Source organism: Cyprinodon variegatus, unplaced genomic scaffold (genome assembly GCF_000732505.1).
Source record: "Cyprinodon variegatus isolate N-32 unplaced genomic scaffold, C_variegatus-1.0 Scaffold652, whole genome shotgun sequence".
Classification (NCBI taxonomy): domain Eukaryota; kingdom Metazoa; phylum Chordata; class Actinopteri; order Cyprinodontiformes; family Cyprinodontidae; genus Cyprinodon; species Cyprinodon variegatus.
The window spans coordinates 140,472-167,328 of record NW_015151105.1 but is presented as its reverse complement, the minus strand read 5'-3'; the positions used below and the strand labels follow the sequence as shown (position 1 = coordinate 167,328).

At 36.5% G+C, this 26,857-nt stretch overlaps 1 protein-coding gene across 2 annotated transcripts in view; it reads right to left on the bottom strand.

Moving 5' to 3' along the window:
- Window positions 1-26,857, bottom strand: part of ptprd (protein tyrosine phosphatase, receptor type D) — a 420,350-nt gene that overhangs the window by 318,470 nt on the left and 75,023 nt on the right. For both annotated transcript variants that reach the window (XM_015393658.1, XM_015393659.1), the window contains exons 3-4: window positions 26,493-26,606; window positions 14,065-14,108 (exon numbers count right to left, since the gene is read on the bottom strand). The gene's annotated coding sequence lies outside the window, so the exon portion shown is untranslated. The remainder of the gene's footprint in view (window positions 1-14,064; window positions 14,109-26,492; window positions 26,607-26,857) is intronic.

The window sequence follows — 26,857 nt, the reverse complement described above, 5'->3', positions numbered from 1 at the left end:
TCCCTTTTTTCCCTTTATGCATTCGCATGATTTAAGTACAGAAGGTTCAAAAGAAGACCAGTAACAATTTTCACTTTCAACGTGCATATGCTGTAGCAACACGTGTGCATTTTAAACCAAACCTTTGTGTAACCCTGTCAAATGTCCCATTTTCTAATGTTTGAATTATGTTTTTTCTTATAAAAATAAAGTTACTATGAGGTAAGTGAAAATTTAAAATGTTTTTCATCTTAGATTATGCCAATAAGTGAAGTCATTTTTGGCAGTTTAACACAAGAGTAATGGCCTTTCACTATTGCAGAGGAAAACCAAAAAAGTTGACCACAATGTAGCAGTGAGGACTTTGTCATCTCAGCTGCCAGGAAAACATGAAATCATTGAACTATTAGTGGAAACAACAATTACATTCTTTCTCCGAATCTAGCTTCATGTGGCTGATATTTCTGTCATTTAATTTCAACAAAAAAAACACATTTTCATTTATCTGTCAAAGCATATATCCACCCACTAATCTATTAATCTACTCATCTGACCTTCCAGTTAACCCCCAAACATCAATCCATACAAAAACCTCTGTTGATCAATCCATTCGTTTTTTATCCGTCATCACCAATCCCTCTGTCTGTTAAAAGATTAATTTATCCAGTCTATCTTTTCACAGTGCATTTTTCTATTCATCTGCCTTTTTTTCACAGATATCCAGCCCTTGTAACCCTAAAATAACCTTGGAAGCAAGATCATTATACAGTTCTAAGACATTCTTAATAGTCTCAGTCAACCTTAGCCCCGAAAAACACTGATGGACATCACATAATTTTGAAAACCTTTAACACTAGAACTCTCAAGGCTGTCATTTTGAAGGTTGATATTTTAAAGGGAAATAACTTTACATTAAACTAATGTTGGTCATGTTAACTGACTTTTATGGTTTTTATATTTTCTTCATTTTATGTAGTTTATTTTCAGTAAAAAAACAAACTGTAAAAAATAAATACCTGTATGGTTAATTTTACCTCGGCATTTTGAAATTGTAAATTATTACCGTGGTACATTGACGTTGGGTACTGTTGCCTAGCAACCGACATTCTGCCTAGAACTCTTTGGCTAATATGGAAAAATTGTTTTCAAAAAAATATCTAACAGCGAAATAGGCCTTAGAAATGCTTCAAAATATTGATGATAGCATTTCGGGTGGAGATGGAGAGACCGATGAGGACGACTGGGTAGGAAGTGCCTCAGATTCTGACAGCGAGTCCGAGGATGATCAACCATCCCCGGCAAAATGCAGACGTATCACTGACCCATCAGACAATAGTGAAACTTTTCTTCAAGGTTTGGATAGCACTGCCCACACCTCAGCTGGGACACTCAGCGTCCCAAAAGCCAAACCAGAGCCCGTGGTCTACTATGATTACACAGAGGTTGGTGTCGATGTGTTGGATCAGATGATTAGAAAGTATTCTGTAAAAGCTCCAACACCAAAGGTGGCTTGTGTCTGTATTTTCTAATTTCCTGGAGATATCAGCTATAAATGTGTTGGTTTTGTTCAAAAGCTGTTTGAACATCACCACCTCATCCAGAGATTTTATCCTTGAACAGCTGTAGTTGCGTACCAACCGCTCTGCGGTAGAAAAGCCAGCCAAAGAAAACAGGACAGGTGATTCAGCACTGCACAAAAAAACTGCTCATGATGTTTGTCATAAATGTGAAAAAGCAGTGTGCGGGAAATGTTTGGGGGTAATCAAGCAATTTCTGCTCACAAAATTTTAATTTCAAACTTTGAACCTATGAAGTAAAACAGTCTTATTTATTTAACTGATTTATTTTTTATACTAATTTAGACTACAAATAATAAAAGCATATAATACAGCCTTTAAAAAATATATATTAGACCTGTTTCAAGATCTACATAATCCACAATAGGTTTATATTGCACACTAGAAGCATTTCAGATGATGACATCATCACTACTCATGCTTTCTATTGGGAAAAATGTCACCCGTGAAATTGTCGGGCAGTGGGAGTTCTAGCAGTGTCAGAAATCTGGGAGTCCTGGTATTAAAACAGACTGTAGGTTATGAATCTGTTAGACACAAAGCTCCTCTGCAAAATGGCATAAATGTTACTTTTCATACTTACATAAAGAAGAACTCTGAGTGCTTCTAAACCATTAAATCCATAATCAAAACACCATGTGCAAGGTCAGCATCTGTTGGAAGCAGTCAGATTTGGAACTGCTCAAGTAAGAGTACTACATCGACTATTGCTTTTTACTATAATAGGTATTGATCCCTGCATCAGCAAGGAGCTGCTGATATCTGCAGTCGTTCAAACACAATCACAAGTAAATTCTACCACAATCATCAGGGATCTACAGTTATAACAGGGATGCTAAATAATTTAAAATGGAAGAAGCAGAGATGTGGTTTGAGACACCTTTTACTAATATGATAGACAGACTGAAGAAAAAAAATGCTGATGATCACCTCCCTTTGTAAACTAAAGTTAAAGTTATTAAAATTACATGAATTTGGGGTGTAAGGTGGAATGTACATCTAACAATTGCTACCATGAATTTATTTTAACTAAAACATAAACTTATGTTTAAAGGAGACCTTGTTTTTTTTCCCTTTAACATTATTAAATGCTCTGACTTTCAAAAGCCGCCATTAACATCTTTGAACAATTGCAAATTCTTTTTTTTTAATGTTTATGTAAAAGACTATCACATATTATCCTTTACAAATTAAAATATAGTACTTGTTATATGCATTTCATTTGATCCTATTTACTCTGTTTATCCTAAAAGCCAATGTAATCTATTGTCTTTGGAAGTTTTCTTATTAGTAAACAGGGTACAGCTGTACGTAGTTTCATATTAGCATAAATCTAGTTCTAGAGTTAGGTTATAAAACAATATTCCAAGCTTTAAACAACTACTTAATCATCAGAAAATGAGCAAAAGATGACAACTTCAAACTCCACAAATTGTGAGGTGGAGCAAGAGGGCGATTAGTTTGACATAATTCAATAGACTCTGTTGAGTTGATGAGAATATTGACTTGGTATAACCAAGTATTTGTTGTGTACTACAAAATTGGGCCTATAATGAAGATGGGCAATAAAAGCATTTAGTCTGTCTTTACAAATGTTCATCTTTTAATGTAAGCAGAACACGACTATTATTACAAAAGTAAAACATGTCGAAAAGTTTCTTTGATTTTCTTGAGAACAAGAATTTGTCTTTAAACTATTTTTCAGAGCCTTTTTTTTAAATCAAGTACTAATGTTTAAATTTGATGGTAGATTACTTTAAACTGTGCATATGATATTTTTTAAACAAACAGAAGATTTGCATGTGAGTGTCCTGAGGATGCAATACAGTACTGTACGTTGTAATGTAGGTAGTAGCTTGGTATTACTTTCAGTTCTAATATTAAATACCAAAACCTTTTAACCAATAAGACAAACCTGACAGTTTAACCTGGACGTTTTGTTGCTTAGTTCTTTTTTTATTGCATCAGCACTTTGCCTTTCATAAAAAGATCAAATGCTAAAACAATAAAGTCACTGTTTTAAAAAATAAAAACAATTTAAAAATATGATAAGATTTCATAATATTAGTGATCGTTCACACTTTTCACAAGTGTAAGAAACATAAACTTGGGGGAGGGGCTGTCAAGCTGTTTACTTTTGAAATTATGACATTTCCTTTTACATTATTGCACTTTTTAATGTATTAGTGCATTTGAATTGATGCTCAATCTGTTTTATCAAAGTTTTTTCCCCCACTTTTTTTAAAATAGCAAATTTATAAGTCAGTATTGAGCAACAAATAACTAACCATACACTTGCCACATATGTTCATATCTTAGTCTTGGCAACAATAAAGCAGGGTAACAAAAAAAACCTTGCAGGCCTAAAATAGGGATTTCTCTATGTGATTATTTTTTCTTTTCTTTTAGAGGGAGTGTAAAGAGTATTTACACTAGTTTAATTACACCAGTTTAATCACTGCTTTGAATAACCATCTTTTATTTTTTTCATTATTTAGTACCTATATTCTTGCTTAAGACATGGATGTGCTCCACCTCAGCGGGAAAGAGGTAAAATCAGCCCACCGTTAGAAGGGACATAAACAAACTATATTAATTGTTAGGAGTCAGCAGCCGTTTGAAATATTATTTTATATTTAATCTGAACGAGCTGCAACTTAAACCAATGGTATTTCTAATGTTGGTTTTGTCAAATCAATATTAAGAAATCTAATTATAGAATAAAAGGTGTAAAATGTCCCTTTTTAGTGTGTCCCAAGCCATGTAGCAGAGTTTAAACAAATAGAATAAAGTCAAAACATTAAATTATATCTTGAATTGACAATTTGGGTGTACTTAAAATGCTCCATGTGGTAGAAAACGTACACCCATCACTATGGTAAAACAGTTCTGGGATAATGATGCTGCTGTTCAAAGACACTGGCAAGACAGTTGTTGCTAAATATAGGAAGATCATGTGAAAAACTTCAGATTGGAGTGCTCAAGCTGTCAAACGACCATAAACATAAAGCTAAACAATAGCATTATTTAGACTGAAGCATACGTTGCATCCAGACAAAGCCAGGCGTGTCGACAAAAAAGTAGCTATAAACAAGCAAAACTGGAAAACATGCACCCAAAACAGTAAACTTTAAAGATGTCACCTGCAGCAGCTTTGTGTGGCATTAAAAGGATTTTAAAAAAACCTATTACTGCATGTTTGCGGGTTTTGTTTTTTGTTTTTACACACAAAGTTCTGTGCTGATGCTGTACTCGGCTACATCTGGATGTAGCTTTATTCATCTGTGGCAATTGGATTAAAACCTATTGTCTACATTTGACGTATATTGACTTAGGTTGGGCAATTTTTTTTATTTTTTTTTAAGTGAAATCAGTCAAAGACTTGCTAATGTATTTACAGTGACATGCAGTTTTACAAAGTATTGTAAGTTAGTAAATTAAAGCCACACTCTTTTAGATTTAAATTTTTAAAAGATGTAAAACAGACACGCCGTTTGAATTTCCCCACATAATTATGCAGAACTTTGGTACGGTCCATTATGTTAAGTTCAAATACATTACATTGCAGTTTGCTGCTGCTAAACTGCAAAAGGTATATATAGTCACTATACAGTTAATAAGAAATGAACAACAATGAAGTGTCAAACTAGACTATTTAATGCGTGATCTGCAGCTGCCCCTTCCCACCACCCCACCACCACACAATACACACAATTACACACCAAGACAAGACACACTCTGTTATAACAGATAATCACTTGTGCGACGCCCTGAAGGGTCAAGTGGTTTTCAGTGTGTGCAATGAAAAGCCCTGACGCCTGCTAATATTTCCTGATGTGTTCTTTCCATCTGAATGGTGAATGCTGCCTCAGCTTTGCCTCCTATTGTCAGAGCTTTCCATTTGAATGTCAACACCATTATTACAGCAGGTGATGCAACAGCGGGCGTCTCTCCTCCTGCCCGTCTCTTACATGTCTCCATGCATCTTTGTCAGCCGCTCCCCCTTCCCTGAGTTTTATTTAATAGCTATCATTAAGAGTCTGCAGAATGGAATCCATTTTAAACCAGCTTTTTTTTTTATCCCTGCTCCCCTCGTTTTCTTCAAGCCACAACACTCTCACACTCTTTCACTCTGAATGAGAAAGCTCCGGTCTTTTATTCTTTTTTGCTTGGGTTTACAGCTGAAAACTGTTTCTAACTTTTGACTCGTCTGTGGAAAAAAGACGACCCCCGGAAGGCGACGGTGCATGGTATTACTACTAAACACTGTTCATTACAGCTTTGACAGCTGAGGAGCAAGATTTAACCTTCCAGGGCCAGTCTCTGCAGAGACTGCACAAAAATGGGGCTCCTTGCATCAAGATGTTTGAGCACGATCAAAGTTGAGAGGCTGCGTTCTCCCCTTTGTTTGTTCCCATTTTCTGCTCCTCTGCACTCTTGTCGGTACTTTTAACTGTATAATCAAGTGTGCCTTTATACTATTATGTTTGCAGGTTTCTGACTGGAGCCTCACTCCAGGCTTCATTGTTGCTGAGACTTGAGGCAGACATGGGGCCTCTGGAAAAAGGATGATCAACTACTAGAATATAGATGATTACAATGAAGAGACTAGCGAAGTAGTTAAGAGGAAATTAAATTATAGCCTTATGGTTTTGTAATAAGTCTTTCCTCTGCATGGAAGCAATAAAAGCTTAATGAATTTCTCCATCACATTTGTCTCCGATATTGATGCTCATCTATATGGGACTGCCTTGTAGCTTTCATATATATCATTTCCGTCATCATGCCTGATCTATTTATTTGTCTTAAACAGAAAAGCTGTTGAAAGGAAAATGTTTTTGTTTTGCCAATTAATTACATAGTAAGCACATCCAGGCTGTTATATATGCAGGTTAACTACTTCTGGAAAAAAAAGTATTAAAATTAGAGCTTTATGTTTTATGTATTTAGCATTTTATTTTTAAGTGTGCTCATTTAATATCAGACTCAGCAATAACAGTACTTTAATACAGGTAAAGAGGCCTTGATTGCTCAGAGATGAGTGTTACCTCAACATTTACCAGAAGAATAGACTTTGCTTGACAAGAAATGTTAGTTTGCTCCACAGAGAAAAAACAACTATCAAAAGAGTTATATTCGAGCATTTAAGTGTAGTAAGTGAGTAGTAAGTCAATCTGAATACTTTAAATAGGCAAGGATACTAAAGTCAGGGTAGAAGTGCATCTGTGGTCCCCAGAATTAATGCCTTCTGAAAAGTGTTGGTGTTAAAGTTAGGAAGGATTTAGGACCAAGAAGCGGAATGCTTCCTTTATAGTGCTTCCTATAGAAATCATACAGTTGGCCACAATCATTTGCTTTAAAGCTGTTATTAGAACAGCCCACTTCACAGTTAAAAAACACCACATTATTTCATGAAATGGACATTGTTAAAGACAAATTTTATCACCTTGATAATATTTGGGGTTTATAGTTGAAAGCTGGATCTGTTCGCTACTTTTGGGTATCTTATTTTTGTAGTTCTTTTCTGGTAGACTGTAGTCCCATTTTGATCAGCGTTGTTCATCTATAATAATAACTTAACTTTATTGATCTCACACTGGAGAAATTCCCCTCTACATTTAACCCATCCCCATGGGGAGCAGTAGGTTACCATTGTGCGGCACCCAGGGAGCAATATGTGGTTAAGAGTCTTGCTCAGGGACCCAGAGTGCAGGCTATGGGGAATCGAACTGGGTACTTGCATACTTCTCCGAGCACAAGCGCACTGCTCTAACCACTAGGCCATCACCTCCCCTTCTATGTGAATTCATGTTATGACGTCCAGGAGGCTAGGGCTTTTTGCGATTCACCAAAACAGTCTTGTGAGTCTTTTCCTACTTTAGATAGAGCTCTTACTGTTTACAGGCTACTGTAAAGGTAAAGGGACAGGATAATTTGAGGTATTCGAATTGAGCCAGAAACTAAATTTGGGGAAATTTGCGGCTTGTGTAAAAAAAAACATGAAAGGTTGCAGTTTCATTTATATTACAAATCAAGTTTAACAGCTGAAATGCATCCTCCACACTGATAACAACATTTCCTGGAATATAAGATCAAAAGTTATAGAAGTCATAACAGACTACTAAAGTGTTTTTCGGTGGTGGGTGGGTGGGGGGTATCTTCGCTTCGTTTTTGCCCCAACATTCTTCTGATCTTTTCCATCTTTTAGCCTTTCTCCTCTATCAGTCTTCCTAGTTTCCTCTACTCAGATTCTTTTTTTCCTGTCAAGTTGCTTTTGTTTCTCTATTTTTCTCATCTTTCCTCTCCTATCGGTCTTCACTAATGTTAGAGTTTATGCCTAAATACTATACTGAAAGTATCCAGTTAATATGTTCAGTACAGACTTTGTTCAGATAATGTTCAGATATTTTTTTTTTTTACTTATTGATGAATGTCCAAAAGAACAAACATAGGACTGTAAAAGGATTAGTGATTTGAAGTCACTATTTTGCATTTAGGTTCTCTATTTAAAAGTCTATGACATCGTTATTCCATCTTGGTACCACTTACAACTATTTAATAAGTGATACACCATCATATGTTAAAGATCTATAATCTGGATTTAACATGTTTTGAATGTTTTGTATTTCCAACCAATATCTGTAGATAAAAAAATGTTGCTGACTGGCCAAAATTTAGAATGAGTCAATCATTAATTAATAACATTCTGTATATATGCCAACATATCTATAATAAAAATGTGTTATTATTGTTATAATCTCATCTCTCTTAAAGTATTAGAGGCATTGCTAAGCACTTTAATACAATTGTCACTAATATCATTCATATTGGCATCATTTTCACTTGAGTGGTTGAATATTCTCATATCCGGTAAGCCTGGGAGCTGCTCTCTCTTCCAAAGGGTAATGGCAATATTGCATGTCTTTTGAGGTTATGCAAAGCACCTCAAATTTTCTTCCCAAAAGCTCTCCCTCAGAGCACCCATGGCAAATATAATTAAATGCCCGGCTAACAGTCCACCCCTCCTTTTCAGACACAACCTCCAACACACACAAACAAACATCACATGCTAACCCCCCTCATCCCTCCCTCTTCCCGTTTTCAGCCTGACTATCACTCAGTTGCAGCGCATGGAGGGAAGAGAGTGCATTGATCTGCCAAAGTGAGCAGCCATTTCACACAGTGAGTCTGTGCAGTACTCCTGTCCCTCAAAGGGAATTGCTCATTTCACCTGGCTGCCTTGCCCATAGTAGACTGGTGGGAAGCCCCCACCAGTAAAAGAGGCAGACTGTGGGAGTGAGGGCAGGAGTCAGGGTCCTGGTCAGAGCTTGACAGGTGGCAGATAAGAGCTCCTCATGCTGCTCCTGTATGAACTCAGCATTGCTGCTAAAACTCAGCTACTCACTCGTGCACTCCTGTCGTCCACACACACACACTTTTTCCCACATATGTGAGGCACTAATAATAATTTAGGCATTCTTGGTGAGTCAGCCGTCTTTCCTCAGGCAAGGATAAAAGTAAAACATGGTGCCTTTATTGAGTCTGAATTCACTAACTGTGGAATTCCCAGAACAGAGAATTAACTCAGACCATGTTGCACTCACCTGCACTACACCATGTGCCCACAAAATCTAATAGAGTCTCCAAAGCAGGTGCTGATAAACTAATAAACTGCAGAGTAACCTCGTTATATTGACAAGGGAATCTTACTGTACAGTAAATAGGAGTTAAAAGGGATTTATTTTGTGTGTGTAAACACCTTAAGATCTGTTAATGTACATGTAATTTTACATGTCATAGATTTAATATAATAACATAACCTGTATGTCCAATATTACACTGCAGAAAACAGCAAGCAAGTCAAGAAATGTCTTTAAGATAATGATGCGTGACTGTGCACTTTTTATTGTGGAAAAGAACAAGTTCAAAACAAACAAAAAAAAGAAAAACTGATTTATCACATTAACAATTATGTTTAAATATATTCATGAAATAGTTTAATGCACCTTTTAAACGTGTTTCTACTTCAATACAACTGAGTCAGATAATCAGGTCATGAGCTTGACTCATACTGTAGGTAGTTCAGCCATTTGACTGTGGTGTGGAAGCAAAGACATGTCTAAAAGAGGCAGGACAACATACCTCGGGGACCGGGGTTGAGGAACCCTGATCTAAAGTAAAATTGTTTTTGTTTTGTTTTTTAACTGGTTTCCTTCAGAGTTGATACTTGTTTCAAAACATCATTGGGGTATCAAAACAAGAAAAAGAGGAAAGAAAAGAAAGAAGACACAATAAGGTAGTCCACTTCAGACACCACGTACTGATGTTTGTATGGAACATGGACCATTTGTATATCTTCAGATGAGGTTCAGATGACTGTAGAAGAGGTTCAATAGGTTTTGTTTAAGGCTACGCTGCTTTTATTTTGTTCTGGACTTGTGGGACCCCTGACATGTTCGCTGCTGCCCCTACTGGATCAGATCTATAGAACCTCAACTGTCATAAAAAGGTATAACAATAGTGTGGTCTCAAATAAGGAAGGGCTTCTTCATAACTTGAAATAGGAAATTCTACAAAAATGCGAACATTTCAAAATTTTGCTGGAAAGTTGGAGGCCCACTGAGATTGACTGTACAAGATCCAGAATTTGGTGCACCACCCCTGCTAGAGACTAAGGTTCAACTCACAATCATCTAAAAGCTGTGATTAAGGGGAACAGTAAGGGTAAACTTTATAATCCCCAGTGGGGTTATTTGTTTTTGCAGCCAGCAAGAACAAAATCAGGACAAATAGCCACATAACAAAACACAACATTCCTGGTGTGGCAGGACATACATAAACATAACATAATGCAGTTTAAATTAGAGGTCATCAGAAGTTATTAGCTTGACTTACACCAAAAAGGACAAATAAACATTTGAAACTTTTTGTGTTGCATTTAATTACCATGCATCTGCGATCAGATGGCAGCAGTCTGAGGTAACTAAAAAAAGAGGGTGGCTTGGATCTACAAGAATAACTTGTGTCTGTCTTATAACCATTGTCCTGTAAGGGGTGAGAGAGCACAGTAACCCAGTCATCCTCAAACTTTATAATGCATCCTCATATTGACTCTGGCAGTCATTTGTACATAAAGTGAAATAATACAGCCTTGAGGGGAACCAGTGGAGGATTGATGCGCATCCGACAAGACACAACTTACCCTCACCTTTTTTGTCTTGCCCGTTCCAAATGACCCATACCCACATGGAGTAAGTATTGCCAACATCAACACCCCTATTGGGTCTGTAAGCAAACTGTGGGGGATCATGACTTCTTTGAGTTGATTTTACAATTTCAAATTTTATGATAATTTCTAATTATTTTATAATAAAGGAAGTGATGTCAGCAGGACAAAATCTGTTTAGGACTTTTGGGAATTTACACTTAGGAATGGGAACAATTGCTGAGTCTTTTCAGGGTCTGGGCACCCAGTGAAGTTGGAGAAGAGTTTTTAAGGAGTTTACCACCAATGTAATCCAGACCAAGGTTTTCCTCTTTCTGACTCTCCTAAAGAATTTAAAAACTGTTGCTACTTTATGTTACAAGATACAACCATAAGGAAAGAATGTTCTTGTATTCAGAAAGGTGAAAGAAATTGCATTTTGTAAAACAGTTATAAAAAAAGTTCAAGTCTCCAAAATCAGATTTATGATTATGTGAAATATGGCTTCTCTTTGAATGCTATCCCATGATAGCTTTTGTCACCCATCATGCAAGGCAGGACTTTTCAGATATCAGGAAATTTTGAGTGTTACTCTTGTATGTTATTTAATTATGTTTAAGTTCCATTTTTGCTTCTTTTTTTTTGCAGTTCCCTGCAACACCCTCTTCATTAAACACAAATACTGCTCTCATTAAAAAACACCTTAAACTGATTGAGTCCCACATAACGTATTGTTAGGAAACACATCATTTAGATTCTTTGGAACAATAAGATGCCCACAGAAATAATATATAAAGTGACATTTTCAGTCAGTTCACCCAACTGTGAGCAAATGACAACAGCCAAGTCCCGGTCTGTACAGAAGAAGCAGTCCTGGAGTTGCTGGGTGGATTCCGTTGTCAACAGCAGAACCCAACGACGCTCAAGTATGGTTTCCTTCACCTAATCCCATGATAGAGTACTATATAGGAGTTATGCCATTTTATGCGAGTCCAAATATCTAGTGGATAAAAAGGTAGTGAACTCAAAATGTCCCACAATGCACTTGTAGAACTAGAAGTGAACAATGATGGTCACGAGACGAGCAGATTTAACCTATAATACTTTGCAAAAGCTTTCCTCAGAAAGCATTATGTTATATGTATTAGTTGTGGACAGCAGTGGTTAATGCGTGAATAGGTTGTTAACAAATATGCTTTCTTGGACCCAGAACAAACTTGTGAGATACTTTAAGGGCAAGAATATAGGTTAGTATTCTGCTTTGTTCTAATTGTTTTCTCATAAACAGCTCACCTCAGCAGCTGTTTTAGTGGGTGGAAGTTCGGTTTTTACAGATTTTTTTGACCTAAGAATAAAGGCCAAGTTTCTGTCAGGGAAATCAAGCAGGCATCTTGTGTTCTGTAAGGAACCTGATATTTGCCTGTAAAGATTCCAATTCAAAGGAGACTGTACACTGGCAAAGATGAGGGTGTGCAGGGGCATCCTACTGAGGTCTTGTCTTTAGGTTGCTGTTGGACACAACCCCATCACCCCTTTTTTAAATTCCTGAATGCACAGAAGCTGGCCTCCATTTCCCTGAATTAGGATCATGACAAATGATCTCTGCTAGAGAGTCAGATGCAGGTTTGAAAAGTCCTGTTTCTAAATTCTGGAGTAGCAGAAGGAACTCCATGTACTCCCTGTATGCCAGAGTTCATACATACTCACCTGCAAAGGAGACAAACTGTCCCAATGATGAGTAAGACTACTAGTGTAGTTATCATCCTTTCATAAACCTGCAGTAGAATTTCAACTGCCGGACAACAGCTTACAATCACACACGCATGCACAGCTCTGCTCACACTGTTGTGTGTCGCCCTGAATACCACTTTGTTAATTGTGCACTTTTTTCTTCTTAACATTTTTCTTCCACTAAGCTGTATATTATCTTGCTAATCTTGCTAACATATGACATGTTCTTATGCCTATGTCCCATAGTTTTTCTTTCCCAACAACTTTTTAATAAGTACTATGATAAAGAAGTGTTTGAATAGCTGGCATGATAAGCAATGACCTCTTTTGGCTTGATATGGCTGTGTGTGGGTGTGCGTGTGTGGGGGGGTATTACATTAAAAACTATTTATTTTGAAATAATCCAGTTTTCTGCTAATTTAGATCCAGGGCTTTCATTAACTGTAATCTGTAAATACAACAAAATATTGTATTATAAGTATTTATTAAAACATTTTTATAATTTTTTTTTATTAATTACTGCAGTCATCAATGTAGTCATTAAATACATTTTCATTTTTGGACAGAGTAGAGCACTAGTGTTCTCAGAAGGGTGCAGGTACCTGGTTCAAACCCCACAGCCTGTCACTCTTGGTCCCTCAGGCAACACCCCTGACCCAAGATGTTTGGCTAAACCTTACTTCAGATTTCATAGCATTATGCATTTGCAGTGACCAGTAAAGTTAATTATCCTATACGTATCATTAATTTAAGCTATAATAAATAAATAAAGCCAAAATATTATTACTTCCCCTTTTTTTCCAAAAATTTATATTTACCTATTTCACTGTTTGGATTTACTTTTTAACATATATGCTCTCATAGAGCAGCAACTGAACTGAAGATCTGAGTGACATCCAAGTGAAGCCTTCAGCCTCTCAGTATCTGATTGAGAGTTTCCCCTCCCCCACTCCATCCCTCCACATCCTTCATGTGTCCAAAACACATTCTATCCCGCCACTTCATTCCCCCACTTCATCCTTCACGTGTTCTCAAATTTATTTCCCCCTATCTCCCTCCACTGGTCAACCCACTTCCCTACCTCCATCTAGCCTATCTCTGAGCTGCTCTCCTTGCTCTGTGACGGTCTCATCACACTCTATCAATCAAGCTTTCTGAGGCCCGGGCCTTGCGCAGCACGCAGGCATCGCACAGTCCCAGTCTGGTCCCATCAGTGCCAGTCAGTCTCTCTCACTCCCTCAGTCACTTTAGAAAAGGTTTAGGTTGCCAGATATATTCTGCCCCCCCATTCCCCATCACACACACACACACACACACAGTTTCAGGTCAGGAGACAGGAGAGAGATTCAGCTCAGCTCTTGATTGGATGTCATTTGACATATTCTCTAGGCTGTCTTGGCACTCGAGATGGGCAATTCCTCTTAATAACAAAGATGGATACGTGCAGACGCGATCAGCCTAAATCCTCGGCTGACGTTAATAAAAAGCAGCATGTGAGCACCCTTTAAAAGCATCGTGGGAAATTTATGCAAACAGATCAAAACAGAGGTTCCAGGCATCACATGTCCTCACCTGCTGCAGGCTTCATCCTGTGGTTGACATCTCAGGGAAGAGAACTGCAAGAATGAAAAAAAAAAGAAAGAGGAGAGATTATAGCCCTAATAATGCTGTTAAACTAAAAGATTAAAAATGAAAAGAAAGGAAGGTATTCTCATTCTCATTCTTTATTAGCACTCTAAAACAATTTCCAGTTGTTTTGAATATTATTCATGAATGAGTTTTACTTTTTAAAGACTTCCTGGAGGCTTCAGGGGATTCTCGTTACTCTTAAAAGTGATTTATTTTGTGTTCAATTTGTGTATAAGGTAAGCCAAGTGTCTTGACAAAATTTTATAATGGCTTCATGATGCCAAATTAGATTCTTAATTCCTACATGAAATATTTTATTCATTATAAATACATGTTATAAAATACCATGAAGTGGTGAGATTACAGACATATATACAGTACTATATAGTTTGTATTGCAAAATACTTTCTATACATGCTTTGGGCATGTTTCAAATGCAAACCACCTATTTCGATTAACAAAAAATATTGCATTAGAAGTGCTTTGTTTTTTTTTGCAAATAAAAATCTCAAACTTGTGTTTGATGTTGAAATCTTGCAGAAACGCTTTATAAAAGAGCTCTGGATCAATTAGGTTGGTGTACAGTGACTTTTGATCAATTCCTGTCTTGCTTTAGATTTTTAATTATTTTTTCATATCTGGTCTATAATGCAAAAAGTCAAATCTATGAACAGCCTTTGATAGAAACAATCACATTATTTCTGTGGCTGCATATTTTGGGACACTTCTAGGAATGCCCTGCATTTAGAGACATTCATCTTTAATCAACTCTGACAAGCTTCCCTGCTGAATAAAGTATTCCCAAAACATGTTTCACAGGGGGAATGATGTGTCTGGGATGATTTGAAAAATTAATGCTCTGTATTGTATGAAGGCCCATATGTATGGTTTTAGACACATCTGACCATAAATTCCCATTTCCCCCCCCCCATGTGTGGTGTCTTTTACATAAGTCGTCCCAGAATGTATTTTTATCATGCAAAGCAAACATAATTTTTTATTTCCTCAACTACAGTATGAGTTTATCATGTCCCCTTTTGTCTCAGTCACCATCAGAAAATCTGTTAAAGTTGTTAGTTTTATGTTTATGATACCATTTTTTGTATTACAGAGGCTTTACGGAATTTTCTAATGATACCTCCACCTGTGGCCAAAACACAGAACTGCAGCACTCTTCTGCTTGTCCACGCAGGTTGGGTTCATATTTCACAAGGTCTTTTTGTTTTTACATTTTTCTCCTTACATAGAGTTGCCATTGATGTCACTGGATGCCAATCACATCTAAATATCCACTAAACTCATCTTGAATATTACCACTTCATTGTTTGCTAGATTTGACCTATTTAACATGGACACGCTTGATGTCACATCTGCAGAACAGCGGGGAACTTCCTACCTGAAGTACATTCATTTGAAAATAGGCTGCAGGCTCATAGATCTATTGGTGCTGAATTACTGAGGGGTCAGTCTGCTTATCAAACACTGTTTTAGTAGTAAAGTTTTCCATAAAAACTTAAAAATGCATCTTTAAACAGTAAGTTTCATAGTTATCTATTATATTCAAACTATATCCAGTATAATAATTTAATATCAGTTCAAGTGTTGACATAATGATTCTTAAGATCGATTCTTTTTATAACATATTTATCTGCATTTTCTATGAAATGTGCCATCAAAGCTTGCTGATTAGGTTAAATATTTAACCTTAAGAGTGTTTTGTTGTTAGATTTAATAGATTTAAAAAAAAAATGTATTTTATTGAGCAGACCAAAAAGAAATAATTAACACATAATCATGAGTAGGCCATTTGTTTGCAGAAGTTTTACATTTTATAGCCTTCTGTTACTTTCTTTACAGCCTGACATTTTCTAAAGTGATCCTTCCTCTTAAGGCTTCCTCTTAAAAAAGCATTGCTAACATTGAATGTGACTAATATTCTCTGACCCATTTCAGAAGGTTACTAACACAATTGTGGATTATAAACATCTACACATATTTTAGTTCATCACAATTTCTCCCTAATATAATCATATCCCATGTTAAAATGTGTTACTATGTCACACTACTCCATAACTAACTCCCTGTCACAGCTGTTTCTTCACTGGCAAAGATAACTCTTTATCTTGTTCTACCAGAGGCTTTTTATACATTTAATAATTAATATATTGGTTGTTGGTCCCTAAGATTAAGTTGGTATTTGCCAGAGGGTTTCCTTATTGCCAACAAGTATTTTTATTTATTTTTTTAACCATGATCTTTACTTTTCTAATATGCAAATGGTCATAATTAAGAGACTAAGGATATGGTTGCTTCCTGGCACCTGCAGCCAGACCTCCGCCCTTGTGGGTTTTGTTGAGTTTCCTGTTACCACAGTTATTAGAATCCCCTTTTGTTCATGCTAATAAATTCACAAATTAAATTGTAGAACTGAATAATAAGGCAGGGATCTTTTTTTTAGTGCTTGCAGTAAGGAATACTCAGTTAGGCAGGATTTGACTTCCATAATTATTACATTATAGCCAAGATAAATATTCAGTGGCAACAAATGCTTTGATGGACTCAGGGAGGCAAAGATGAAAAAGCCCGAACATAAGAGTCAATAAGTAGAATGGAGAAAAAAAAAAAGCAAAGGAGAAAGTGACAAGAAAGGCTACTGTGAAGGGAGCCCGTGTCTGTGGCAGCCATATTTCATTACACAGCAATGAAACTCAGAAGGCAATCAAGCATATTTAGCCAAGCTCGTATTGTCCCTCCCTTCCTGCACCGGCACAGAATCTCACCCCACCCACCTTCAAGTAATTATTACTCCCCATTTATTTATTTTTTTTACTGTGCTTTGCCATGGAGAAAATGAACTGCAGTACTTATCAGCTCAATGCATACACAAGTGACTGGGGTAGAGGACATGTAGGCATGCATACTGTATATGTGCAAGCATGGGCATGCTCTGATGCCTCCGTTTATGCTTTGCGGGAGTTGCAGCATAAGATTTTGGAGGGTGTGAGCTGACCACAGCTGAGCAATAGGCTTTCTTTTCTGATCCCATTAGCTCAGTAACATCAGCACATTCAGGCAGACTAAGGGGGAGATACAGAGATAACCATAAACATGTCACCAAAAATGCAGAGTTATTTGCATTCATATTGAACAGAGCCAAATGGATGTGAGGGTCAAACAGGGAAGGTGAGGGTTTATGACCTGTGCATAGCTCTATAGTCAGCAGGTCTGATCTATCGGAGCAGCCAGCCTTGTCAGACTTTACGCCTGATTATATTATCATGGCTGGCAATCAATATAAATGAATGATTGTTTTTTTTTTCACAAAGGCAAAATAATGAACACAGCAAAATGAAAACAGTATTTAACATAATGTACTCTGAATTGAACAAAAAGTCACAGACTTAAATGATGAAATGCTGTCAGTGCAACAAAACAGCTTTGATATGTATTTCAGTCCATGTATAAGTAGGGTTTCTTTATCATCAATAACATGATCTTTAATAATAAAAAAAAAACACACAACCAAAAAGATTTTCTTGCTGGTAATGAAGCTTTAGTCTGGTGGACTTTTTATTTTGATAAATCTGCTTCTTAATTTGTTAGACTCTCCAGCTCTGGGCATCCTTCCACCAGTCCATAACTCAGAATCCCTCAATCACTCCCTTGTGCCTGTTTGTCATAACCATCAGCATTATGCTACCTCAATGGGACTGATTTACTGGACTCTGCATCCATTTTCTAACACAGGGTAAATACAAAGCTGATAGCTACTTAACTTATTTCTATCCAAACCAATTAATGAAGATTGACTACAGAATCATTGGTTAAACTATTGATGTGTCCTTCTATAAAGTATCTACAGGTTCAATGATGCCTGTCTGTCATAGATTCTCTAAAGTAGTATAACTGAAATAGAAATATATGAATAGTAAATAAGCTAAAGAACAAGAAGAAAAAAAGAGAAAACAGATTAAAAAAAGCGCCATATTTTGCTGGGCTGCTCAGAGCATGCATGGTATTTAGGTCGGATGAACAATATTAAAAAAAAGATCTAAATGTTCCCATTCTGTTAATAAAATTATTTTATACAATGTTGGTTAGAACACTCTTGTTTTTAAGGAAATTATTTATTGCATTACAATTCCCTAAAGTGCATTCAGCGGAAATCCGGATGTATTTCTGGTTGCACTACGAAAAACAGTATGGATTATGCCCATGGGAAAAGAGGGTTTTGACAAGGCTAACATCCAGTATTAAGGCCAACATTAGCTATATATATAAAAATAAAAAATAAAATAAAAAACATTATCATGAAAAATTTGAGTTCAGTACACAGGTACCAGTATAAAAAAAAAAGTAAGATCTGTTAACAAACCAAACAAAATAATAATATATGATAAATGGAGGGGAATGGCAATGCAAGCAGTCCACATGATTTCAGAGTATGGCTGCTGAATGCACTTACTGTATGTATGTATGCCACTGCTAGCACATATCAACCAATACAATAAGAATGCACTAATATCAGCTGACCATCCATCCATCCATTTTCTGACACGCTTAATCCCAACTGGGGTCACGAGGGGTGCTGGTGCCTATCTCCAGTTGTCTACGGGCAAGAGGTGGGGTAAACCCTGGACCCTCGCCAGTCCATCACAGGGCAACACAGAGACAAAGGACAAAAAAACATTCATGCACACACTTTTAGAGAAGCCAATTAACCTAACAGTCATGTTTTTGGACTGTGCGAGGAAGCCAGAGTACCCGGAGAGAACCCAGGCATACTTAGGGAGATCATGCAAACTCCATGCAGATTGTCCCCGGAACCTTCTTGCTGCTACCCAATGTGCCAGTGAGCAGCCAATGAATCAGTATATTAATAAGTTACCAATCAGAAATATTTCAAAGCAAGGACAAAAAAATTTATAATCAAAGAAACAAACAATTCTAGTTTAAATAATTATATTAAATAACAAGAAAAAAAATAAAACTTCATAGTTACGTTTAATACTAAATATAATTGACTGATCTCACCTTCTGTTAACCTTCCCACCTTTAGCATCAACTCTATAAAGCTAATTCATAGACATTTAAGCAGCTTAATTGAAGAGACAGCCTGTGCCCACCATTGCAAGAAAACAAGGTGGCATAAGATGCTTAGTCATTATTGCATTCAAATTATCCTTATTCAGTTGGAAATAAAAGTTGGGCTTTTAACACGCACAGTGATAGTTGCGAGCAGTTTCCCGAAGCCTTGCTGATTGCTGCTGGTTCTTATCACCCTAATAGAAAACGGCTCTTATGGCTGCACTTGTTTGGAGGAGAAGTCTGAAGACAAAGTGAAAAAAAATATAAAAACTATTGGCTGAATGCAGAGATTTATTCAAAATAAAACTGTGTCCTGCTTTAAATGTTAACCCTTGCATATTTCACTGCACATTTTAATCAACTTTAGGTGGAGTGTTCGACTTTAGGTGTTTTCTTTTCCATAGAAACAATAAACTTCTGCTTTTATGTATCTTTAAGACCCATGTAGAGAAAATCACTTTGCTTCCCCACATCTCAATCCAAGGTAATCTTGACAGGTATTATCTACTTTTTGCAGTTTGATCTTTCTGCTAAATAACTCTGCCCAGTGAAGGGATAGAGGCTGTAATTGTGCCATCTGTGGCAGTGAGACTTTAATAAATTAACTATTGGCGCTTGTTTATTTTTCCCCCCTGCTAAGCTTCAACATTTGTGAGTGTAGTTAATGAACAAAACTGATATGTGCTTTCATTACTGTGGAGCATCCAGGTGACATGATGGCAGGGAAAGACGTCCATAAAGTTGTTGCATGGCCATTTGATAGACAACAACGCAGCAGGGGAGAACTAGAAAGCCGGGAGACACTTTCTCTTTCGCTCTTGTGCTCTCCGACTGCTCCTAGTGCAAGAGACACGGGCCGCTGCTCACACAGATGGCGGGGAGGTATGCGAGTGTGTACGATTGGTGGGTGGTGATGCCATTTGGCTTTGTAAAACTGTGAAAGATGAAGTATTAGGGATCTAAGTGAAAACAAGAAAGAAGGGAGGGTAAAACACTGTCAAAGAGCTGATATTCTCATCTTTTCCATGCATATGTTCTTCTTTTCTTTCCTACATAAATAAGAGTTTGTTTCCATGGTTAATATACATTATACTCCACAAAAGAAGATGTTGCCTCTGAGGAACTTTTGTTGATGGTGGCAGGCCAAGTCAAAAGAGGAAATAATATCCTGAGGATTATCTATAGACAGACTGCCATCTACTGGTTCAAACTGTAATTTAGGTCTAAGCTTCTACATCAAGACACCTCTATGAACATGCATGCATGTATTGTCATGAAATAGGAAATGTTAGGATGTGTGAAACTTAATTTAGTGCAGCTTGTGCAGTATTTAGAAATAAAACAAGGATGTCACCAATATTGGTGGGAAATATTCTATAATAACTCAGCAGAGATCTTGTTGAAGTTTAACCTACAAAAAGGCTAAAAAATGACAGATTAGAATAAGCTGAAGACAGTGGTATTAATCATTAATCAGTCGCTAAATGTGCAAGATGTTCAGAGTAGTTCAGAGTGGATTCTTTTCAAATAGAAATGATGAAGTATAGCTCCATCTTGTGGTGATTTATAGATGTGTGTAGCTTTTCTGGTAACTTCTTGCTGATGAAATTTGTCACCAAATTTTGGGTTATGCTTCTCAGCTTATGTGTTTCTTTGTTTATCCATATTTTTTTCTTTATAAATATATAAACAGTATTTACATTGTGGTGGATAATAAGTAAGGTTAGATATTTGTTATATTTATTGCATTTTTTTGTGCTCCTATTTAAGGTGACATTCAAAAGTATCCCTGGCTCTTGTTCCTTACGGCAAACAGACTAAATAAGCCTGACAAACAAAAATCTTAATATAAATTTATAAACATTTTTTTTATTGTGACTGACTGACACATGGTAATCTATAATTACAGAGTTAAATGAAAGTTATGTATATATTTTTTGTGTTGTTTTTGTTTTTTGTTTTTTTTGTTTTTTTTATTGAACAAATACAAATCCAAAATAATACGGTATGAATTTATGTTCAGCTCCTCTAAATCAATATTTCAATATACAACAACCAGAACTAAAATATTTTTACCTGTATGAGCATCATTTTTATGCTTTAATTCAGATTCCATTTTGGATTTAGGTCTGGACTTTGACTATACAGAAAACAATCTAACACACTGAATGGTTAAACTATTCTATGAGTTCTGGACTAAACCATTCCATTGTGTGTTTAAAGTTTGCCTGCAGGAAGCTTGGATGTTGTGGATAATCCCCACATTAAAATGCTGCCATCACTGTCCTGATGTTAATTTTAAGCACAACAAACAGCTTGTGAGTAATTCACTAATGTACATGTATTAAAACATGAGCAAACCTACAGTTTTTCATTTAAGGTGCAAAGCGTTTTGTGTGTGTAATTCAGCAGGCAGCATGTGCAAGCACTTTTTAAAAAAAATATGCATGAATATGCAGATCACATTCTGATATACTCTTCAAATTCATGGTTTGAGGACATAAAAAAAATGTACCACCTACAAAGTTATTGATTAAACATGAAATTGATTGTGTGTTTGGTTTTTCGTGTACATGAAGCCAGCAGTAACGCCTTCAAAAAGATATTTTTTTACACTGGGCTTTCTTTAGGCTCGGGCCAACGCTCAAAAATCCAATCTGAAAATAAGCAAGTATCTTTTCAAATAAGTGTATTTTCCCTTAATTTGAGAATCTAAATGACATGATTTGCCCATAGAATTAGTAATTGTTAAGTATTTTGCCAATTGTTTTTGTTAGTTTAAGCATAAATTATCCACTTGGCAAACTTACTTGTATTTAAATTTCTGCAGTGTACAATCCAAGGTAGGCTTGTCAGGCTCGGGCTCTGTGGGCTTTATGCCTGCCGGTTCAGGTTGGGTTTGGCTAGATTTACTGAGCCCTTTCATACTCTAATCAAATTGGCTTTATTTGCAAAATGTGTGTACAATTAGGAGAAAGCCTCCTCTTTTACATGTTTGTTGTGTATGTAGCTCCAATGTAGGGAGTCCATTTGCACCTTGCTTATGGCAAGTTGCAGATTGACTTGCCAGGGACTTTTTCCCAGTATTTCTCAGTCTTTATTTGATAAATATCAGACTTGTATTGTGATATATGTAATGATCCTGTCGACTTATTCCTCCGAGAAGGCTGGAGATCTGTGCCACAAACGGAAGTTTACCATGGGTTTCTTTGCTGTTTCTCTGACTAATGGTTTTCTGATTCACCCTATCAGTCTGGTGAACATTCATGCCTTTGAAGATTTGCAGTTGTGCCAATCTCGTTCCCTTGCAAAGATGAATTAAACAGTGCTTTATAAGATATTCAAAGCTTGTGTCATTGCGTAACTGTTTAAACATTGGTCTTGAGGATGCTATTTCATCACGAACACACACACACACATATTATATATATATATATATATATATATATATATATATATATATATATATATATATATATATATATAGATTCAAGCAGGGAATATAGTGTGCTGAATAAAAATGGATGCCACACTTAATGTTCCCTCCGCTTCATAGTTATGCACTACTTTGTGCTCTTTTTTTGCTTTTAATTTAATTATAAACTGTTTATGGCTGGCTTTTAATGTCTTCTGCACAGTCAGGTTCAGATATTTATTTCTGAAGTTTAATCTGAAGCCTTCAGGAATAGTGTGCAGCATGTGTTTGCTGCCGGATTAGAGTTTATGACGGTGTTAAACTGAGCATAGGAGCAGTTTAAATTATGTAGTAAGCAAAAATCCTCACAGGACAGCCAACCTCCATTGTCGTAGAGGATGTCTTGTAGACCAAATGTCCTTTTGCATCCAGCGATCCAAACACTGAGACCTATTTCTGTGTAGCACATATCCATTATTCCAGATAGGAGTTTGGTGGGGAGTAAATTGTGCTCGTGTATAACTTTCAAGCATTAAAACACTTTTTTGTGAAAGGAAGCTAGCTTCGTGGAGATAGCTTTTACTGTAGCCTCTCCAAACCCACCGCATTGTTGGTGACCCATTTCAAAGCGTTTACAACTAACAACTCAGAACGCATGAAAATTACACCGGTAAAATGTTTTCCAATATATGTTAGACATTGATGGAAAGTTTAGATTCTCCAAGTTCATTTTATGGACACAGCGAGCACAAAAGCACAATTAACACCGATATAGCAGCATCCAGAAGTTGTTTTATAAATCCAATCTTCAATTGTTTACATTCCATTCGTCCATAAAGGCCAACAGATTAGAAGTTATCCAGCATATTCATAATAAAAACATTGCATGATGACAAAATCGACACATAACATCCAGTTTTTGACATCAGAAAAGTTAGCTGGCCATAGTTAATTCTTAGCTTCTTGTTAATATTTACTTCCTATTACTTATTTCCTCAGTTGTTAGCCTGTGATGTTTGGTTTGTTTCTTTACATTGTCTTCTTACCAACAAGAGAAAAGTGTCTGCATATTTGTATGACTCTATTTGAAGTCTCACAAGCGCCCCTTGCCTTTTAGCAAATGACGCAAAGAGTAGAGCAATATTACGCCTCATAGAGTCCTGCTGTTATTGGTTAAAACCACGTGGGCTGTTTGGCTTTGTAGCCAATGGAATAAGGTTTCAAACAAGGGTAGACATGGCTGGGTTGCATAAAGCAGAGCCGTGTTACCGGCTATTGCCACAATCTGGCACATTTGGTGAGATTTGGAGAAGCTGGTGACACCAAAAGTTCAAAGCCTTACAGCTTTGGAACTGTTACAGCTAGAAGTCTGAAATTTTCTGCATTTGTGGTTGACATGATGTAGAACAAATGTAATACAAAGAGACGTATTCTCAAGCATATCTTTATTACTGCTGTTCAAAAAAGTCTTATTATTTTCGAGAAAAAGAAACAACTTTTAGTCATGTTTGAACTGACGCAGCTTGGGCTGTGTTTTACTCACCCAATTTGCTGACCATTTTGGTATGCAAAATAGGCGAGGATGTTAAATGAGGGGGATATTAACTTTTCAAATCAATTTCCGGTTCAGTGCAGGAGACCTCACAGCGGAGCTCTGCTGCCAGGATCCTGACAGTGCAGCTCTGGGTCCTGACAGTGCAGCTCTGGGTCCTGACAGTGCAGGTTTGCAGCCAGACTCCTCTCCTTTTTTTGTTAATCTTTGACAGAACTTTACTGGCAAAAATATTAACCTCCAAATAAACAAACAGTGTTTAAAAATCTCTAAAAACAGCAGTGAAGGATGAATTATGTAAAATAGCTCGACATTATCATATGAAATAAACTTAGAATTGCCTGAAAGTTTAAAATAAAACAATTTAACAAATAAGTTTTAAAAAAATTAACCCAAGTTCACCAACTTCCACGGTGCAAATCTGCTAAGGACAGTGACACCCTCCCCTGAACCTGACAATTACATTGATAATAAAAAGGTAAATGTGCTGCTAACGATCATTCAATGGGAAGAGGACTTAAATCCATACCCGCAATTACTTCTTTCATCTCTCGAAAAAAATCCCTCCAAATAATTGATATGAACATCTTTTTTTTTTCTTTCTTTTTTAGGAACTGCTTTAACTTATTCTCACAGCACATGATCTCTTTTCTTATTTACTCTTTTCTTTTCACAGAACACTCACTGTAGACACACGTCCTGTATTTCACCCAGTAATTTAAAGGTTATCTAAGTTGTCAGTAATCATTTAATATTGGCCTCTTTTTTTCTTTTGTAGCCAGTACTTCAGCTCCTCATCCTATGTGTTTGTGGCTTAGCAGAGATTTATTTTGTGAAGCGGCTGGATGTTATTTGACCTTACACAGATTTCCTCTGTAATTTTTTCTTTTTTTTTCTTAAGCATATCTGCCTTTTTCAGACTGGTGCTGCTAAAAAGAAATGTGTCAGCAGTCTAGAGATTATTCTTTTTTTCCCTAATCATCAGAAGAGCTCACCCAAGCTGGTATTTCTTTAGTCTGACAATGCAGCGCGTGGAGCAGAAGTCCCTTCTTTTCCTTCATTTAGATGCTTATTTTGATCTCCTTCACTCTCTTTCTGCAGGCATAATCAGTTCTATTAGCTGTCAGCTTAATGCTCTTTTGAGTTACACGATTATCCATTGCAAACGAAAACTGAATAGAGAGAAAGACCCAAAAGGTGGGTTAATTTCACATCCTTGTTCCATCAATGTAGATGACACCGACTCATTTTGATTTCCTCCATTGAAAATCTGGAGGCGCCTCAGTAATTCTTACTTTGCTTTCATCATTGTTTGTTTTCAGGCTAACTGTTGCTTAGTCCTCTCAAGTGATAGCACATACCGTAGTATCTGGAATGACCATGATGGATTCCTGGTATCAGTGGCAGTTATACAGTATGTGCAGGGCCTATAACTACAATTCCCCAGACATGCCTTGCTGCTGAGAGACATCTGAGCGAGGTGCACTCCATGGCTGGTAAAGAGCCACTGGACTATGTAATAATTCATAGGTCCAAAAACCCTCTGTATACTTACAATTTAATATTTATGACCTGGCAGAATGTACTTCCTCACTACAGAGGCCTTATGCCAGGTGATACAGTATATTCTTTTACAGTACATAATGGTATTGCATGCCTTATTTAAATTTGGTGAAACACTAAGAATTCGCAACCCATCAAATTGATGCTGCTGGCTTTGCTGTGTAGGATCCAGTTTCAATTTTTTTTTTTTTACTTCATTTTTTTGCCATTCTTTCTATCCAACATCATCTCATTACTTTGTTGATGAATGTTCCCACTGATACATTAATGTAATTTTAACTCTATGCTTTCATTTTATTCTAAATGTTATTTTATTTTAAGTTTTATTTTAATTGAAACATTTACCTATTATATTTTATCTCCACTCAATTTTTCTTTTTGTATTGTGTTTATGTGTTTTAGCTTTCAGTTTTTATCTTATGCTCTGGAACTGTGATTCCTGTACAGCAGCTTGGTCAACCCCTGTTGATTAAAAAGTGCTTTATAAATAAAGTTTGAGTTGAGCTGAGCTAATGCTTTATTTGGTCTGGCTATACTTTTTAGTTAAGGTTGTAAAATCTCAGAAACGATATTTTAGGATTGATAAACTCGTTGTCAGATTACTGTCTCCAATTGGGTAAAATAAATTAGACTTTTTTTATTCAGCAGATAATCTTTTAGTTCATTCTTATCTTATAAACCTTTCTATAACACTTGTGCTACTGTCAGTACTGACAGTACATTTTTGATTTATTTGAAAGAGGACATACTCACTGAGAGAAACGAGGCTTCCCCGCCGGGCTCATGCAGGTGCCACCATGCTTTCCCTGCTGCTGCAGACTAACCTCGCCGACACACCACTGTTACTTAAACCCCCTTTGACCCCACCTAAGAGAAAAAGGAGAAGTCAATTGAATTAGTTTCAGCCTTAAAGATATTTCTGTGAAAAAAATAAACACAATCACATAATGTATGAGTTAATTCTGCTACAGTAAATGCAGCTTCTTTTTGAACCAGCATTAGTCACTTCTTGCTCAGCAGAATTAGAATATTTAAAAAAGCAAAAGAAGAACTCAGTGAGTGGATTTCTAATAGAAGTTTTATGTTTTTGGCATCGATAAGCCTGATGAAAAAAAAAA